Genomic DNA, 5,669 nt, shown 5'->3' with positions numbered 1-5,669 from the left:
GGAATTTATCCGGCTTGAAGAGAGGGGTGTTGGCAAAGTAATCAGCATAGAGCAGGGTGTGGCCTCTCTCCCTGTTGCGGTTCAGGTTGAGAACACGGCCAGGGAGTGACCCCTTGTACCAGTGGCGGACCTAGCGTGTGTGCATGGTGTGCCGTGGCACACCCAGAATTTGTGAGAATTTTTTTATACCATATAATATTTTAGCCCAATTTAACTAAACCAGCCAGCCAGGCCCAACTGCCATTACGTGAGCGACCCGGACAGAGCGAGCGAGAGAGAGAGAGATAGGCAGAGCGGCGCGACCTAATGGCCTAATCCCCTCGCGCTCGGCCGCTGCCCAACCAGGGCGCGCCGCCGCTCGGCGCTCACCGCCTCACCCACTCGGCAGCTGCTACTCCCCTTCGAAGTCGAAGCAGCGCAGGCCACTGGAGCTCCTTCCCTTTGGCGAGAACAGCTAGCAAGCAGCAAGCACCGCAACCCGCGAGCCGCCGACCCGTCCACCTGGACCAGAGGGCCGCCGCCGCCCCAGAGGAGCTCTTCCCGCCCGCGCCTCCGGTCCCGACGGCCGACGCCCTCGACCCCTCGTATCCTCTCATACGGTCTTCCCCCGCTCGACCTTTGCTTGATTCGATTCAGGTGAGATACTGTACTGGTACTGCCTCATGTTCTTTTTGCCCAGTACTGAAATGCAGAAATGGTCGCTGCCTATATAACGAACAAACTGCACTGTCCAGTATGTAGTAATGTTTGATGCACTGTTTGTTGATGTTCTTAAACATTCAAAAAGACCATTTAAAACTCGCTGAACCTGTCCAGTTTTCATCTAGTAAACTGTAAACATAACCATTGATGATGCTTATTTGTGTTGTTCTTTTTGTTGTAATTGCAGAACCGAAGATGCAGAGGAATGGTGACATTAAGTCCTTTTTCAGAATTATGAGGCTGCTAAAAGAAGGAAGGTTGCAGCCGAAGAGCAACCTGAATATTAAGATATAGTGTCAAATATTGAAGATGAAGCAGTCCTTCCTCCACCTCTAGTCCATTCTGCAGAGTTTGAAGTTGATATTGAAGATGAAGCATTCCATTGAAAGTGAAAGTGAAGATGAAGCGGCATCAGCCCAACATCCGTGTGCAAGGCCATATAATATTCAAAGGCTTCCTCCTGATCCAGGGGAGAGGATTCCTATTTCAGAGTATGATGTCGATGATCAAGATAAAGTTCAAAGACGATACATTGCAAAGCAAGCAGTCCAACCATATGCACACAACTTTCAAGTCAGGAAAATCTATGGTAAAAGTCGACACTTCAACTTTGTTTGGTTTGAGACCTACAAATGGCTAGAATATAGTGTCAAATATGAGGCAGCATTTTGCTTTGTGTGTTATTTGTTCAAAGGAAAATCGAATGGGGGGCCTAGGGGTGATGTCTTTGTTAATGGTGGTTGGAAAAATTGGTATAAGCCTGATGCATTGGTCAAACATGTTGGTGGTATTAATAGCATTCACAACAAAGCTCAAGAGAAGTACAATTTATTTGTGGCACCTCAACCATCAATTGATAACATTATGGTGAGGGTGGATAAAGAGGATTTGCGTATGTACAAGGCTAGGCTGACTTATTCACTTAGATGCTTGAGGTTTCTTTTGAACCAAGGATTGGCATTTCGTGGACATGATGAGAGTGAAGAATCTAGCAATAGGGGGAACTTTCTTGAACTTCTTAAATGGATTTCGGAAAATGATGAAGAAGTTAATAAACTTGTTTTGAACAATGCTCCTGGGAATTGCATCTTGACTAGTCCAAAGATACAAAATCAAATAATTGAATGTTGTGCGGCGCAAACAACTAAAATAATTATTGAAGATATTGGTGACGACCACTATGCAATCCTAACTGATGAGTCTAGTGATGCATCTCATAAAGAACAACTTGCTCTCTACATATGATTTGTTGACAAGTCGGGAAGAGGATGTGAGAGGTTCCTTGGAGTTGTTCATGTTGCCAATACAACTTCATTGTAACTTAAGGATGCAATTCAAACTTTGCTTAAAGATCATCATTTGACTCCTAGTCAAATACGTTGGCAAGGATATGATGGGGCTAGCAACATGAAAGGGGAGATTAAAGGATTGAAAACATTGATCATGAAAGAGTCACCCTCTGCCTATTACATCCATTGTTTTGCACATCAACTTTAATTGGTTCTTATAGCTGTGGCAAAGGACAATGAACCATGTTTGTGGTTCTTTGATCATGTTTTCTTACTTGCTCAATATTGTTGGAGTTTCTTGTAAGCGCCATGACATGCTTCGAGATGTTAGAGCTCAAAAGGTGTTGGAAGCACTTGAAATGGGTGAGATTGAAAGTGGAAGTGGGCTAAATCAAGAGATGGGACTAGCTAGACCTGGCGACACTCATTGGGGTTGTCATTTTAAAACCATTATGCACATTGTTAGCATGTATTCCACAATCCTTGAAGTACTTGATGCTATTGGAAAAGATCCTTCACAAAAAAGTGAGTGGACAAGAATACGTGGAGTTGCTCAAGCCTTTGAATCATTTGACTTTGTTTTCAATCTTCACTTGATGCTTGTTATTCTTGGCTATACAAATGAGTTGTCCAAATCTTTGCAAAAGAGAGATCAAGATATTGTCAATGCAATGACACTTGCTAGTTTGGCAAAGAGTAGAATGCAGCACATGAGGTCTCATGGTTGGGAAGATTTTCTTGCAAAGCTAACCTTATTTTGCAACAAACATGACATTCAAGTTCCTTTGTGGGAGGATATTTATGAGCCAAATTGAAGATCACATCGGTATTATGAAGTACAAACAAATGATGATCGTTATAGAAGAGAAGTATATCTTGGTGTCATTGATCAAACCATTCAAGAGCTTGACAATCAGTTTGATGAGGTTAATACCGAGTTGCTTATTTGCATGTCGGCTTTGAATCCCCTCAATTCATTTGCTTCTTATGATGCACTCAAGGTAATGAGACTTGCTGAATTCTATCCCATGGACATTTCAAGCACAGATTTGATAAGGCTAGAATTTCAACTTACTAATTTTATTGATGATATGAGACAAGATGATAGGTTTAGAAATGCAAGTAATATTAGTGAGCTCTCTATTATGCTTGTTGCAACAAAGAAGCATGTTCTTTATGATTTGGTCTACTTACTCATCAAATTGATATTGATTTTACCGGTGGCAACGGCGAGTGTTGAAAGAGTGTTTTCAGTAATGAATCTAGTGAAAAATAAGTTGAGGGCTACTATGAGTGATGACCGCTTGGTGACATTTATTGAACGGGATGTGTTCATGGAAGTAAGCGAAGATGACATAGTTGATGCTTTCATGACAATGCAAAAACGTAGAGTTACCTAGTGATGTAATTTTCTACTTGTTCTTCTTTCATGTAAGACTACTCGGATTGCAATTGAGCACATTTGAGATATATTTTGTGAACTAAATTGTTGTGAGATTTGCATTAAGCTACTCATGTTATTATTTTGACATAATTTGTCTGACACATGGATTGGGTGGGGATTTTTTTGAGAGTGTGCACACCCTTCATTTTTTTCCTGGGTACGCCACTGCCCTGTACCGGGGAAGCTGCCGTTGAATGTGGTCGTGAACGACCAGTGCAGCCACCACAATATCTTCATTATCCGACGACGAATCGTCCGATGAACAAAGGAAGTGATGGAAGAAAAACTCGTCTCCACTGTCCATACCTTTGTGGGCAAAATGCCGAACACCTTGCGGGCGTGGTGGCGAAGAGGCCGCGATAATCACCTCGACGCAGCAGGGGTGGTTGCCGGCCGGCTACTGGCCGATGTGGAGCTCTCATCGGAAGCTGCCGAGGACGCCGTGGTGCGTCGCCGGCGGTCCTGTCCCCTCTGCGACCGGCAAAGACGGCGACGGCCAAACCTCCGATCGACGATCAAAACTACGGCCAAGGCGCGGGCGTGGTGGCGGCCATGTCGAGACGTGGTTTGGTAGGGACGGCCGGGGGCTGCGCGGTGAGGAGGCGGCCGGAGAATAGCGGCGGCGCCGGCGGCGGGGCGGGGCGGGAGAGAGAGGGTGGAAGTGTTGGGAGCGGAGGGACTGCTAGTGTCCCCGACAGGCGGGCCACGGGGGGACAAGGGCGTGCATCCAGGCCGTCCGCGCGCGTTCGTTTCACCCCAAACCGAGCGCAAGTTTGGGCCGAGGATGGGTCGAAAACGGATGGAATCCGGACATTTGTCCGTTTGAGGCCGTGCGCTGGGCCGCGCTATTCGTCTGTTTTACCCCAAACGGACGGGGGCGGACAGAATAGGGTCGCGCGGTGGAGTTGGCATGAGCTTGGCATACCGTCGCGGGTGACCTCCTCTCGTCCTCCCCCGCTCTGTCTTCTCCTGTGCCCCCCCTCTCTCTCTTGTCCCATTCCTCTCTTTTTTCCTCTGTTTCTCTCTTTCTTACCTTGTCTGTTTAACAATTTCTTTGCTTATGTGTTTGGTAAATTATATGCCGATTTATGTGGTGCAAATGTGAAAAATTGAATGATGGAATTTCCCCCCTCTATTTAGCAAATGTGTATGGTAATATTAAGATTTTTACAATATTCATAAATCTCCTTCGTGTTCACACTCAACGTGTAACTGTTTGAAACAAAAAATGCTAGCAATTAAGTACACAGCTTCAGTTTAGAAGCATTGTTCGGGCGGGTTTGGCTAGCGACCAAAACCCTAGCCACCGCCAAGAGATCCAACTTTCGGCACCGTTTTCTGGCGGCTCTCCTCCGCTGGCGACCTCTTGATCGTTGGTCGTGAGGGGGGTCGCCGGATCCCGCGCGCACGGACCGTCTTTGCTTTAGGTTTAGAGCCCTAATAGCTTAGGTTTTTGGATCGTCCAACATCTTGGCTTCGGCGGCGGCGACAATGATGCTGAATAAAGAAGCTCCAGATTCTTCTCCGGCGAGGCGATCGTCTCTATGGTCGGTGATGGATTTGGGAACCAGTCTGTTCAAGCAGGGATATCGTGGCGGCGAAGACATCCTTATGGTGAACTTGTGTCCTCGGGCTCCGCCGTTGCGACGACGTCTGCTCCTGCGTCGGCGCAGAGCTTGGAAGGTAGTTCGGGAGCGGATGCAGATTGTGGTCTGCATCGACGACATCTAGAAGACGAAACGTGTGTTGGGTTCGTGGTTGCCGGATGGCAGATATGGTTTCCTACTTCGGCGTCTTAGATGTGGTGGGGTGTCAGATCTGGAGTTCGATGGCGTGTCCAGGGTGTTGCCTCGGTCTGATTCGTTCAACGATAATGACTTCATCTTTGATGAACCATCTTGGAGATCCGCAAAGCTGGATATTAGCGATGGAGTCGCCTCGTGTTCGGGTGAGGAGGTGATCCGTCATTTTTTTTCTTTAGTGGCTGCTGTGGTGGTGCCGGAGACAGGCGATGAACATTGGTGTCAAACTTAACGATGTTCTGCTCTTTTCAGTTTTGTCATATCAGTCTTTACGTGACTTGTAATTTAATCTTTATGATATAAGTTAGACACATATTACCATGGAAAAAAAGTCTAGAAGCATTACAGACATTTCAGCACATAACCCGTACAAACTGGGATCTCAGAAAAGAACTCATGGCTGATTCTGTGAACAGGTGATTCTGTGGGCCC

The 5,669-nt window shown here is 46.3% G+C and overlaps 1 pseudogene; it reads left to right on the top strand.

Annotated features, from left to right (window-relative positions):
* The first annotated feature begins 897 nt into the window (after window positions 1–897).
* On the top strand, window positions 898–1,947 carry LOC123041964 (zinc finger MYM-type protein 1-like; annotated as a pseudogene).
* The last annotated feature ends 3,722 nt before the right edge of the window (window positions 1,948–5,669 follow it).

This window comes from Triticum aestivum, chromosome 1A, assembly GCF_018294505.1.
Source record: "Triticum aestivum cultivar Chinese Spring chromosome 1A, IWGSC CS RefSeq v2.1, whole genome shotgun sequence".
NCBI classification, from domain to species: Eukaryota; Viridiplantae; Streptophyta; class Magnoliopsida; order Poales; family Poaceae; genus Triticum; species Triticum aestivum.
Note: the sequence above shows the minus strand (reverse complement) of the source record. Positions and strands in the feature narration are given on the sequence as shown.